At 44.1% G+C, this 13,722-nt stretch overlaps 1 protein-coding gene across 1 annotated transcript in view; it reads right to left on the bottom strand.

Annotated features, from left to right (window-relative positions):
- Positions 1 to 13,722, bottom strand: part of ttc7b (tetratricopeptide repeat domain 7B) — a 253,419-nt gene that overhangs the window by 95,977 nt on the left and 143,720 nt on the right. The window lies entirely within an intron of this gene.

The following is a 13,722-nucleotide window of genomic DNA, read 5'->3' as shown; positions in this document are numbered from 1 at the left end:
GCAAGATGCAGCTTTTGCAACAGAGTGCAACTAAAAATGAATACGTCGCCATTTACTACTTCTCTAACAGGATGAGATTAATCGATGGTTCCTGATGGCATCAAACCTACTCAAGATTTGTTACAGCTAAAGCTTTTGATAGGATCACAGTGAAAGTAAACTGCAGTTGAGCCCAACAACATGCTGGCTTAACCTGATTTATTTTTGGCTAATTTATCATTTGGTTAACGGCCCAGTGGAGATGCTGCCTACGTTGCCTCTGTGAATATATTCTGTTCAGTATGCAGTTTTACTGCCAGTGTGTGTATCTTCATTTAGACTGATGCAAACGGTTGGTGCACAGTTCTGTTATCTCCATACCTCACCCTAGGCCAGGAACCCGAGTGATTTTTCTTTTAAAATATTGGTAAAGTTTAAAGTTTTCCCATGTTGGATTGCCTTTAAATTAGGACTTTACCAGCATCACAAGCATTACACTTTTTGCACTTATACTGGTTCATACCGTGTGAAATTAACTCCTTGAGGTGATTTTATATCCAAACCCAAATCTAAAAATCACTCAAAGCTGACATTAGCCTGTAAACTGGCTGCATTTTGTAAGATGGTCATTCCCTCCGTGTACAGGATATGTCTGCCACTTGAGTGGATACGCAGTCTTCCTACCCTCCTACAGGGGTCACTGATGTAGTAACTAGGCCAGTGGAAGAGTGTGAATAATAATTCTTGCAGCATTATTTGTTATTTACCCCTCAGTGATGCCCTGCTGGAGAACAGACATGTTGCCAGCCCATCAGCTCGATCCCTCAGTGCGCATTCATAAGGCATGTAGAGGACTTAAACAGGGTTAAAAATCCAAAAGAAAACTGAGTGTCTTGTGGCCTGGAAATATGGCATGTTTACAATCAGATAAAAAACATCACAAAAGTTATAGGCAAATAATTCTAAATACTTTTAAGGAGGGAACCACAGCCAGTATATGTTCAGGTGGGCTTTACCTTGACTGTTAGGATATTATGTAGAAGCTGAAATGTAACCCCTTGGGGTAGACCTTGATTTTGTATGATAAGTGTAAAATAGCTGAGAGACAGCAGCCCATTTTATATCTCTCCCAATCTTTAGAGTCAATTGAAATTAAAATGGGGTGAGACTGAGCTGCTGACTCATTACCACCTGTTTTACGCTACCACACAAGGGTCGGAATTACCCCACTTGGGTCTACCCCAATGGGCCAACTTTGACCAGCTGCTTTGCTGACGGAGTTGCCTGGTTGAGAAGTACCCAATTGCTATCATTTGTAGGATCCTTGCCTTTTTGTTGGTCAATTCCAGAATGGGATCGTCTCAGTCTGGCAGGGTTGGGTTTTAATAAAAATGTTTCAATTCTAACCATTAACCTTCCTCTTTCGGATGTTGGTTGCTCTGCTCTGCATTGGCTGCTTTTGGTTTATAGTTCTTTTGCCGTTCAATAAGATTTGAAACTTACAGGTTTAGCATTAACACTTTGCTTTTAGTTGCTACTACTTTTAAATCTCAACGTAAAAGTGTGCTCTGCTTTAAAACCCCTAAAAGAGCAGAGTTTAAAAATCGATCAGAAGCTATGCAGTAAAAACAGGGAACATCTTATGTTAAATATTGTGAAGAAAAAATATTTTAAATGATTGATGCAATTTCTAGGACTTAATAGATTCACATTAAAATAGTTACATTATGGATTTGATATGTCTTGTGTATCTAGTACTCCAGTTGACCAGGTTGTTCTGGTTATACTGTCCTACTTGCCTGGATTAACATTTCAATCAATAAAACATTTAACTGCACTAATGTATTCTATTGATCGAGATCTGAATCTTACAGAGATATGACTCATGCAAAATAAATAGACTTTAGAGTCAGACAGGCACAGAGAGACAAACAAAGCGGCTGTGTGCAGATCAGCAGCAGCCCGGCAATGCTAAACAACCGCACAACATCAGCCTCCTAGCACATGCGGGGTGGGGGAGGGAAGGAGGAAAAGAGAGGGAGGGCAGACTGCGTCGCAGCATGAGACAGGCAACAGGAGCTGTATTTAATAGATTGAAACCAATATTGCTGGCCGAGTGCATTCAGGTCTCATGATATTACAGGGCCTGAGGAGACAGAGCACGGGATGGGGACAAACAGCCGCAGCCTTGGCTTGTAGCACTAGAACACGCTACTGCTGATGGAGAGTCAGCGTTCACATTCGAAGGTGGACGATAACGTGACTGAGTTGAACCAGTAGGGCTGTAAATGAATTCTTACTTACTAACTGAATAAAGGGAGAAAAAACCATGAAAGTAAGCGTCTGGAGGATTGCCTTCAAACAACAAATCAAACCAGCAATTAAAATCTCATTAAAACCTCTTGCAAGTAGATTTGTGATTATTTTCAATACTTTTCAAGTGTTGTTGACCCACTCTTGTGTGTACGTTCAACCTCTGAGTAATGATGAGATTCAGGGAAGGAGTGGAGTGGATGACAGCCACATTAGGACAATGCAATGCCAGGTTTATGTAAGGATGAATCTCCATCTCTCCTGATAGCACTGAATGGTGCTATCCAATGCCTCGCCCAAATGATCTTTCTCCATGCCTAATGAAGATCAGCAGGTTGTTTGACTGTGGGGAGAATCAGCTTAATCTAACACCCACACACTTTTTTTTAAAACAGTAAAGAGACCAGCAACCCAGGGCTGCATTGGCTAATTGCAGCACGTCCCCTGCTCCCTGGGCTGAGGACGAACCGAGGGATTGAACCTGGGACATTCCTGGTCTGCATAACTCAACACTACACTTAGTTGATGCACTTAGCAACTTTGAGAAGCTCTGGGATTGAAATCCTTGCCTACTGTTGCAAAAATGCACATTAGGAAAGCATGTATGCGCCTGCTAACAAGCACTGTTCATTAATGTGGCTAGTTCACTTTCTCTAAACTGAAGATAAGACAGGGCATTTGAAAGGCTTTTCAAAATGAAGGTGTGCTGTGGCTGTGTAATGGGTCCACGCTATTTATTTAAATGCAAAGCCAAATACAATGAAATATGAAGATCTGCACCATCTGATAACCCGTGGCAGTTTGCTATTAGAATTTATAAGGTAGATTTTGTCCATCCTCACTTGAAGCTTCTAGTCATTGAAGAGTCATGGCTCCAATGATGTCAGCTAACATGTACCAATGCCCACTCTTCATGAATAAACCAGGGAGTGCCAGCATAATCTCCCTCTGTAAGAGGTTTCACAGCCTAGCCCAATCCTGTGCTCACCTGATGCATTTACAGCAGGGGTAATTGGGTCAGAAATGAGAATTTTGGCTAATTTTCCCCCTCCTAATCTATAGACACAAGGCCAATCACACACTTAATTGTTTTGGAATCAGTGTTGTCTACAAAAAATATACAATGGAACCTTTTAAACAGTCACAATACAGTATGGACTTCCTCATCCTCCATCTACTTCATTCCAGTCCTGCTGTCATGAACATTTGTAGACACCAATGTCTGGTTAAAGCTCTGTGGGTTTCTCTCCAACTTATTGTAAAACTTCCTTTTGGGTGCTGCTGGTTTGATTGAAGCAAAAGACTGTGTGCATCTGACACTTTAATCTTATGTTAACTAGAATAGTAAAGAACATGCAGTACAATTACAGGCTCCTCCCCATTGCAAACTGGGTTTGTATCTGGAGAAAGCATTTGAAGCTGCATATCACTAAGGTAACACTAGGGGTGGTTACAGGTACTTGTAATAGTGGAAGCGCTTAGAGAGCTGACTTGGTTCGTTATAGCTACCCACCCAGTCAAACAACATTTTCCCGCATCTTCAAGTGATCAAAGAAAATTAAAGATGCACACGGGGGAAATTTTGTAAAGGACTGTTTTTCGGCAGGGGTGGGGTCGGAAGGGAAAGGGGTCGCAATCAGTCCCCGTCTCCCCATTTCCATGATTACTGCATGCAGCCCATGACTAGCTGCATACACAAGCCGCCTAACAGCATGCGCGGGTGGCATTTGTTCCAGCCAGCCTCTTAAGGCAGGGTGATCTTCTTAAAAGAGAAGCTGCACTGAATCAAAGGAGGCTGCCGCTGACCATCACTGCTGCAAATGGAGAGAATAGAAATGAGGCACCAAAACAGAGAGGGCTAAGTCTCACACCCACCTCTCACTGCCTCCAGAGCACCAGCTTTCAGCTATGGCAGGCACATTACCCAAACAGTGCAAAACAATCACTGACATTCTGCCACACCTCTCTCGCAAGACAAGAGGGTACAAAATACAAGCGATAAGCAGAAAACTGGCGGGAGCCAGGCATGACTTCATCTCATGTGCCCAACATGGAACAGAGCCTGTAACATTCGCTGAGAGAATTGAGGGTGACAGTATGTTACTGCCTTAGCCCCTTCTCAACTCCCACTTTAACTTCATCATGATACATGACAAAGTGCAAGCTGGTGTGCTCATGGATCTCTTGCTTTACACCCCACCAAAGTTCCATCTAAGTTGAAGAGGGTGGACGACTGTGCAGCAAACTGGAATGTACTGCGCATGGGAAAAGCAGACCGCAGACAAGCAATGTTCCTTTTAAGATGCGCGGTGTGCCACTCAATTCAACAAACAGGCTGTGCATGACCATAAGGCCATAAGATGCAGGAGCAGGAGGCCATTCGGTCCATCAAGTCTGCTCTGCCATTCAATGAGATCATGGCTGATCTGATAATCCTCAACTCTATTTTCCTGCCTTGTCCCCATAACCCTCGATTCCTTTACTGATTAAAAATCTGTCTATCTCAGCCTTGAATATACTTAACGACCCAGCCTCTACAGCTCTCTGTGGTAAAGTATTCCGCAGATTGACTCCCCTCAGAGCAGAAATTCCTCCTCATTTCTGTTTTAAATGGGCGCCCCCTTACTCTGAGATTATGCCCTCTGGTCCTAGACTCTCCCACAAGGGGAAACAACCACTCAGCATCCACCCTGTCAAACCCCCTAAGAATCTTACATGTTTCAATAAGGTCGCCTCTCATTCTTCTAAACTCCAATGAGTACAGGGCCAAACTACTCAACCTCTCCTCATAAGAAAATCCCTCTATACACGGGATCAACCTAGTGAACCTCCTCTGGACTGCCCCCAGTATATCTTTCCTTAGATGAGGGGACCAAAATTGTTTACAGTATTCTAGGCATGGTCTAACTAGTGCCTTACATAGTTTCAGCAAGACTTCCCTATTTTTATTCCTTTTGAAATAAAGGCCAACATTCCATTTGCCTTCCCTATTACCTGTTGAATTTGTATGTTAGCTTTTTGGGATTCATGCACAAGAATTCCCAAATCCCTGTGCTGCAGCCTTCTGCAATCTTTCTCCATTTAAATAATATTCAGCTCTTCTATTCTTCCTGCTAAAGTTCATAACCTCACATTTTCCCACATTATCTTCCATCTGCCAAGTTTCTGCCCACTCACTTAACTTGTCTATGTCCCTTTGTAAACTCCTTGTGTCATCCTCACTACTTGTCTTCCCACCTGTTTTTGTGTCATCCGCAAACTTGGCAATAGTACATTCACTTTCCTCATCTAAGTCATTAATATATATTGTAAATAATTGTGGTCTGAGCACTGATCCCTGTGGCACTCCGCTAGTTACAGCTTGCCAACCTGAAAATGTCCCCCTTATCCCAACTCTCTGTCTTCTACTAGTTAGCCAATACTCTATCCATGCTAATATACTACCCCAAACACCATGGGCTCTTCTTATCTTACTAAGTAGCCTTATGTGCGGCACCTTATCAAATACCTTCTGGAAATCCAAATATATATTAAATCTACTGGTTCCCCTTTATTTATCCTGCTTGTTACCTCCTCAAAGAATTCTACTAAATTTGTTAGGCATGATTTCCCCTTCATGAAGCCATGCTGACTCTGCTTGATTAGATTATGTATTTCCAAATGCTCTGCTATTACATCATGTATAATAGACTCCCAACATTTTCCCCAATGACAGATGTTAAGCCTATAGTTACCTGTTTTTCTGTCTCTCTCCCTTTTTGAATAAGGGTGTTACATTGGCCGATCTCCAATCCTCTGGGACTTTTTCAGAATCTAAGGATTCTTGGAAGATTACTACCAGTGCATCCAGTATCCCTGTAGCTACTTTCTTTAATATCCTAGGGTGCAACCCATCAGGTCCAGGGGACTTATGGGACTTTAGCCCCATTAGTTTCCCCACTACTTTTTCTCTAGTGATATTTATTGTATTTATTTCCTCCCATGCTTTTGCCCCTTGATTATTTAGTATTTTTGGAATGCTATTTGTATCTTCTACCATGTAGACTGAAGCAAAGTATTTATTCAACTCCTCTGCCATTTCCTCGTTCCCCATTATTATTTCCCCAGCCTCATTCTCTAAGGGACCTATGTTCACTTTGGTCTCTCTCTTCCTTTTTATATATTTAAAGAAGCTCTTACTGTCCATTTTTACATTAGTTGCTAGTTCACCCTCAAAGTTTATTTTTCCCCCCCTTTTTTTGGTGATCTTTTGTTGGTTTTTAAAACTTTCCTAAATCCTCTGTTTTACCACAGGGTCTGGGTTTTTTTTTCAATTTGATATTGTCCTTAACTTCCTTGGTTAACTATGGTTGGCTTATCCCTTTGCTTGAATCCTTCATCCTCACTGGGATATATCTTTGTTGAGAGTCATGGACTACTTTCTTAAACCCTTTTTTCTGCTAAACTCCTTTCCCAGCCCACTCCAGCCAACTCTGCCCTCATTCCATTGTAATTACCCTTACTTAAGTTTAGCACAGTTATTTCCGTCCCAAGTTTCTCACTCTCAAACTGAATGCTCAACTCTACCATATTACGGTCACTGTTTCCTAGGGGATCCTTTACTCTGAGATCATTTATTAAACCTGCCTCATTACCAGATCTAAAATAGCCTGATCCCTGGTTGGATTCAGAACATATTGTTCGAGGCATAGCAAAGAGTAATTCCAGGGAGTATTGCATCCCATCTTCTCCTCCTCCCTTCCTCATCCAACCCTTGCCTATTGATTTTATACTTTCAGATAGCCAAGAATCGCTACCTGGCCAGCCACAGCAGCCCCAGGAGGAAGAGACAATGCTGCACCAGACCTCCAAGGAAGAAGCATCGTCACTTGGGGCAGAATTTTACTCTCATTGGGCGGGCGTGCGCCCGACCCGAACGAGCGTAAAATGAGCGTGATGACGTCGGGCGAGCATCCCGACGTCATTGCACACTCGCGTGATATTTCACTCGGCTGGTGCGCGCGGGAGCAGGAGCTGCGGCCGCCATTAAATAAACAGACTATTAAGGCCTTTAAGAACCCAACTGACTCGAATTTTTCGCTGCCCGTCCAACCGTTCAGTTGGCGGGCGGGCAAAAAGGCCAAGCGGCTTTTGCATTTTTGGTGAAACCTCATCCACGGGCAGGATGAGGTTTCAACCAGGGAATAAAAAAAATCTTTCAACACTCATATTTAACATGTCCCTGCTCATGTGAAAGAGTAACATGAGGGGATGTCTTCATTATTTTTTTAATATCTTTGTTTTTATTGTTAAAAATCTTCAGCTCCCTGAAGCAGCTGTGTGCCTCAGGGAGCTTTTACCGGGCACACTTCCGTGCTCGTGCTCCTCTTGCCCCCACCCCGGCAGCGCTGCAGCATGTGTTTCACGCTGGATGACCGTTAATTGGGCAGCCAGCGTGAAATACATGTCGGGGCCCGGTTGCGGGAGGCAGTCAGCTTCGCGACCGCTCCCAGGCCCGCCCACCGCACCCACCCGATGAGGGCAAAATTCTGCCTTTGAACCTGACACACTCAGCTACCAGTTCACATACTTGCACTGCACAAATACCAGGGGTTAATTCAGAGTCAGGATCTGCATGTGGTGAGTCACCAGGCACGAGTAGGCTGCAGTGAGGCCGGGTGGGAAAGGATAGCTTATCTACCAACTCTGTGGAGGGTGAGGTCACAAACACGTCCTGTTGCTGCGGACTCAGATGAGATGCCATATAGGAGGACGACATGCACACTTGGTGCATTGACAGTTCTGCCACGGTCTTCTGTCGTTGTCAGGGAGCATGGAATAGAGTATCGCACAGAGCCTAGAGTCCATCCTTTCCAGCATCGAACCAATGGCCAACTCCATGACAGCACGTGCAGACTCATCTGTGATACAGCATCACATGGCTGCTGCCATGTCTTCCATTTCAGCACAGGCAGAAGCCACACTGCCTCAGTGCTCAGTAGAAACTCAGACAGAGGCCTGAAAATTCAGGCTTACTGCCATCATGGCTGCAGATCTGAGTGCTCAAATGCGCATGCTCTCATGGCAGTCCAGCAGTCTGTCCTCCAACAGATTATTAGGAGCACTCTGCCAGTGGCCTTGCTGCTGCCTCTTAGCCAGCCTGCACCCACGCCAATATGGTGCAGTCCAAAGCCAGCCCACAAGGCTGAGAGATGCTTGAGGTCATCATGCAAGGCCAACTGCAATCTCTCCTAGTAAAATTCAGTAGCCTTCCAGTTATGCTGCAGCCAATGGGGTAGCACCGTCTAGGTCAGGTTAAGGCTCCCACAAGATAGGCACTAGGGGGCTGTATGGGGTGAATGGTTCAGTTTTGTTTGGGTCATGGGTGTTTGTTGGATAAAGATGTTAATGGTGGTGGCTTTCGTTTGTACAATGTTGACCAATAGGATGCTGCAGTGGAGCATCTCAGATGGATGTAATCGTGGGGAATGGTGGATCCATGATGATAATGGGAAATTGACCTATGGGAAGTGGAGTCTGAACAGGTGCTATCGGATAACTTGTCCAGAGTGAAAGTGTCCAGGATACATCTTCCTGCTCCTTTGGAGGCAATGGCTGTGTCCTCATGACGACAACATTATGGAGGATTCAGCAGGCCACTACGAGCTTGGATATCTACTGCAGCATGCACTGGGGGCCTCCCCCATGCATTTCTCCCTCCCCCAATCAGCATGATTGGTCCAGGCATCAAAAGTGTTGCTTCAATATGCCAGTGGGTCTGCTCCACGATGTTCCTGGCTCCTCCATGGCTCTCGTTATATGTCTGCTGTCCTCATGTGGTCAGGTGGTGGAGGGGGCTCGTGAGCTACATATACAAGTGATAGCCTTTGTTCAAAAGCAGCCACACTCCCGCTGCTCCAAGCACTGCTCCTGGGTTAACTGGAGGTGAGGGAAGTGCCCACGAAAAATCCTTGGTGGGTAGGGAATTCTGTGCAGAGTCCTGCTCTTTTTCCCTCACTGTTTCTCAATGATGTAGCAGACCCCAGTGGCACTGCAAACAGAGCCCCAACACCACATGCAGAGTTGGATCCTGTCGCTTCTCTGAATGCGTGCAGCAACTCACCAAAAAATCTCCAAAAACAAATTTCAGCAGTTCCAATAACTTTATCCCAGCAGAAGTAAGCCAAAAGTGCTTCATTTGCAAGTTCAATGCCTGGTCCTTTAAATTACATTTAGTATGGGACGGTGTTCCTCGTGCTGTTCAGCTGACTGTGATCAGCACAAGCGTTCAGTTTCTGAAATGTGCATGAAATCAACTGGTATGGTGACAGGACCTTGCCTGACGTTTCCTGCATACACATGGCATGCCGGTGCTTGTCTACATTCCAGCACAGGGCACCAAGTGGGGTCCAATGGAGGTGACCAGAAGCATGGCCCATGCCATTTTCGGCCTTTGGGGTTGCCACAGCACTGGCACCAGCAATGCTAGCCAGCCCAATTTCATGGCTGCAAACTTTTTTCTTAATGTCCTTTTGATTTTATCTCTTGGGTTGCATGCAATACTGCCCAGGAGGTCAATCTATCATTCCTGGTGACTCCAGGTTAATACTGGATGGTTGGCAACACTAGAGGTGGCAGATTAACAGCATCACATTAGTAGTGTATTGGCACAACATCAGCATGCATTGGCTTAAGTTTGCTCTATTCCAATGCCTATTGCTGTCTGTACACTAAAACTCCAAACTACGGTGTGTGGGCTGCATGCAGCCTGATGCTTGGCAACCCGTTCCTTGAATCTCAGGCACTCCGTGCAATGTGCTTACATTTCTAATTTGAATCTTGCAGAGCTGGATGATTGGAATTGGCTGTTTTTAGCAGCTGCATCACTATTCCTAGCCAGAAGGGTGGTGATTGGCTAATTCACCTGTCAATCATGCTCGAAGACCACACTGCTGTAAATGGCTGGGATTGGTTTAAAGCACGTAGTTTGTGTTATGCAACTGTTCTCCTCCCTCACTCCATTTTGCTGGAGAAATCATTTCTGGATGAATAAGAAGAAATATTAATTTTTCTAGGTTTCTCTCTGTCACTGCTGCTTATGTCAGACTTGGGAATTAATAAACAGGACAAATTTATGCAGGTCCTGTACAATAATGGAACTGAGCTCAAATCCATGTGTTGGAATGAACAGTCCCATTTTTCAACAGGCAGACAGACAGAGATGCGTCAGAGCTGGCAATGAGCTGCAATAAATATCTCCCAGAAAGTGAAGCTAACTGGGTAGCTTAGAAGTGACAAAGTCTTATTAGTCTAATGAATGAAAGCAACGATCACTCTCCATGGCTACCTGGACTTCATATGTTTGTGACTCTACAGTAGCATTTCCCATTGAAGCAATGGAACCCGGCTTCAAGGTGTGCTTTCTAGAATAATGGAGATCCCATAGCATTCCAGGGGAACCAGGGGCAGGTGGGTTTGATCTGAAGGAGGTCATTGTCGGTAGCTGACTCAGTGAATTATTTTTGTTTCAGTTCAATGCCTGGGTTTGAACTGCAGAATGGAGGCATTTTAACACACTGAAAAAGCAACTAATCAACAGGCATTTTAGGTGGCCAACTGACTGGGAACTAATCCTCCACACAATCAGTAGACCTAATCCAATTTGCAGCAAAATGGTGTTCCCCATTTCAAGATTCATTCCTCAACCAACACTACCAACACATTATCAGATAATCTTTTCCATATGCTGTTTGTGGGACCTGGGGATGAGCATGTTTGCTTCTCCACCTGTCTAACTAATAGGAATAACTTCACTTCATAAAATAATCCTTTGGTTGTGAAGTTCTTTGGGAGGTCCTGGGTCTGTGACACAGTTTTCTATAAAGGCAAATTATTTTTTAAAAATAATGTGTGAAATTAAGTACCAATTAGTTCATCATCAATGTGTCACTTTCTCCACTAATAAAAAAGTTGCTATACGCTTGAGGAAGTTGTGCAGTTTGAAGGAAGGTGACGGGGGTCTGGTGGGGGAGATTTAAGCAGTATTCTATGGTTTTAGTTAATGAAAACTTTGATCAGACGGTGGAACTCGCTACCATGAGGAATAGTTGAGGCAACTAGTGTAGGCGTATTTAATACAGAAAGGAGTTAGATTAGAATGTTACATTGATGGGGTTAGAAGAAGATGGGTGGGAGGAGGCTTGTGTGGAGCATGAACACCAGCATGGACCTACTGCACCAAATGGCCTGTTTTTGTGCTATAAGGATGATGTAGCATTGCTGCTGACAGTGTTAGTGCCAGAAAGGCATCATAAAGTCCTCCCCAGTTCGCTTCATAATTTTAAAGCTGGATTTAAAGCCAATGAATGATTGCTACACCTTGATGGGTGGCAGATTGCCTTGAATGTTGATATACTGTTCAGGGACAGTTAGATCAAAACTCTTCAATAGGTCTGTCGAAATTACATCAGCCTCTATGTACTTCCAGTAACCGATCTGAGGAACTAGAGAAACTAACACTTATTATTTATTCATTCATGGAATGTGGGCATTTCTGGCTAGGCCAGCATTTATTGCCCATCCCTAATTACCCTTGAGAAGGTGGTGGTGAGCTGCATTCTTGAACCATTGTAGTCCATGTGGCGTAGGTACACCCACAGTGCTGTTAGGAAGGGAGTTCCAGGATTTTGATTCAGGGACAGTGAAGAAATGACAATATATTTCCAAGTCAGGATGGGGAGTGGCTTGGAGGGGAGCTTCCAGGTAGTGATGTTACCATTTTTCTGCTGCCTTTGTCCTTCAAGATGGTAGTGGTTGTGAGTTTGGAAGGTGCTGACTAAGGAGCCTTGGTGAGCACTGTGTGTCGGTGGTGAATGGAGTGAATGTTTGATGGGGTGCCAATCAAGCGGGCTGCTTTGTTCTGGATGATGTCAAGCTTCGTGAGTGTTGCTGGAGCTGCACTCATCCAGGCAATTGAAGAGTATTCCATCACACCCCTGATTTGGGCCTTGTAAATGGTGGACAGATTTTGGGGAGTCAGGAGGTGAGTTATTCTCCACAGAATTCCCAGCCTCTGACCTGCTCTTGTAGCCACAGTATTTATATGGCTAGTCCAGTTCAGTTTCTGGTCAATGGTAACCCCCAGCATGTTGATAGTGGGGGATTCAGTGATGGTAATGCCATTGAATGACAAAGAGCAGTGGTTAGATTTTCTCTTCTTGGAGATGGTCATTGCCTGGTGTGAATGTTTCTTGCCACTTGTCAGCCCAAGCCTGGATATTGTCCGGGTCTTGTTGCATTTGGATATGGACTGCTTCAGTGTCTGAGGAGCTGCAAATAGTGCTGAACGTTGTGCAATCATCAGCGAATACCCCCACTTCTGACCTTATGATGGAAGGAAGGTCACTGATGAAGCAGCTGAAGATGGTTGGGCTGAGGACACTACCCTGAGGAGCTCCTGCAGTGATGTCCTGGAGCTGAGATGACTGACCTCCAACAGCCACAACCATTCTCCTTTGTTCTAGGTATGACTCCAACCAGTGGAGCGTTCCCCCTCGATTCCCATTGACTCCTGTTTTGCTAGGGCTCCTTGATGCCACACTCGGTCAAATGCTGCCTTAGTGCCAAGGACAATGACTCTCACGTCACCCCTGGAGTTCAGTTTTTTTTATTCATGTTTGAACCAAGGCTGGATATTTATAACTGCCTTTCTTAGATATGGTGCTAACCATTACCCAAATTGAGCATATTACTGTTTGCTGGAATGACCCTGGAACACTCCATTTGATTAATCTGCTTAGCTCCCTGATGTTTACTGATACCCCATGAGTTTGCAATAAAAGACTGTACCATCAGGGGAAATATTAATTCTTTCATTACTGAAAAATGCATTTAGTTGGTGCCTCTGGATCAGGACAAGTCTGTCTCTCTTTAGCCTCCTGTCACTTGGGGAAATGGATTGGACCAATTAAACTGAGCTGAAAGCAGGTCAAACCAGTTAATTGAAATGGGGGAAAAATCCCTCAGTGTGCATTTGGAATTGTTACATATCCTTTTGTTTCAGAACACTGCTTCCCCATGTATAAATAGATTATAAACACCTCAGATCATAAACAGTATTGTATGTCCTAATCTTCACAAAGTGCAGCTATAATCTTAGCCTCAACATATCAGCATAATGTTTCCATTCATGATCTTTTGTCAGACAGTTAAGGCTCCTTAATTAGTCCACAATACAGGTTCATTATTGCCATTAGTGAGATTAGTGTTCAATTCAACCTTGCAACCCTCACTGAGACACCTTAATTTCTCTGCCTCCTCAGATCTGTGTCTGGACTTTTAAGATCTAGTCAGTCTAAATCGATTTAAATTGAAATGCTATAAAACTTGTAATTAAATTAAACAGTATGCTAACAACTCCACTGAGGGCTCAGTTGGTTAGTGCACTATCCT

Source organism: Cetorhinus maximus, chromosome 18 (assembly GCF_964194155.1).
Source record: "Cetorhinus maximus chromosome 18, sCetMax3.hap1.1, whole genome shotgun sequence".
Lineage (NCBI taxonomy): Eukaryota > Metazoa > Chordata > Chondrichthyes > Lamniformes > Cetorhinidae > Cetorhinus > Cetorhinus maximus.
The sequence above is the reverse complement of the archived record's forward strand: the minus strand, read 5'-3'. Positions and strand labels throughout refer to the sequence as shown.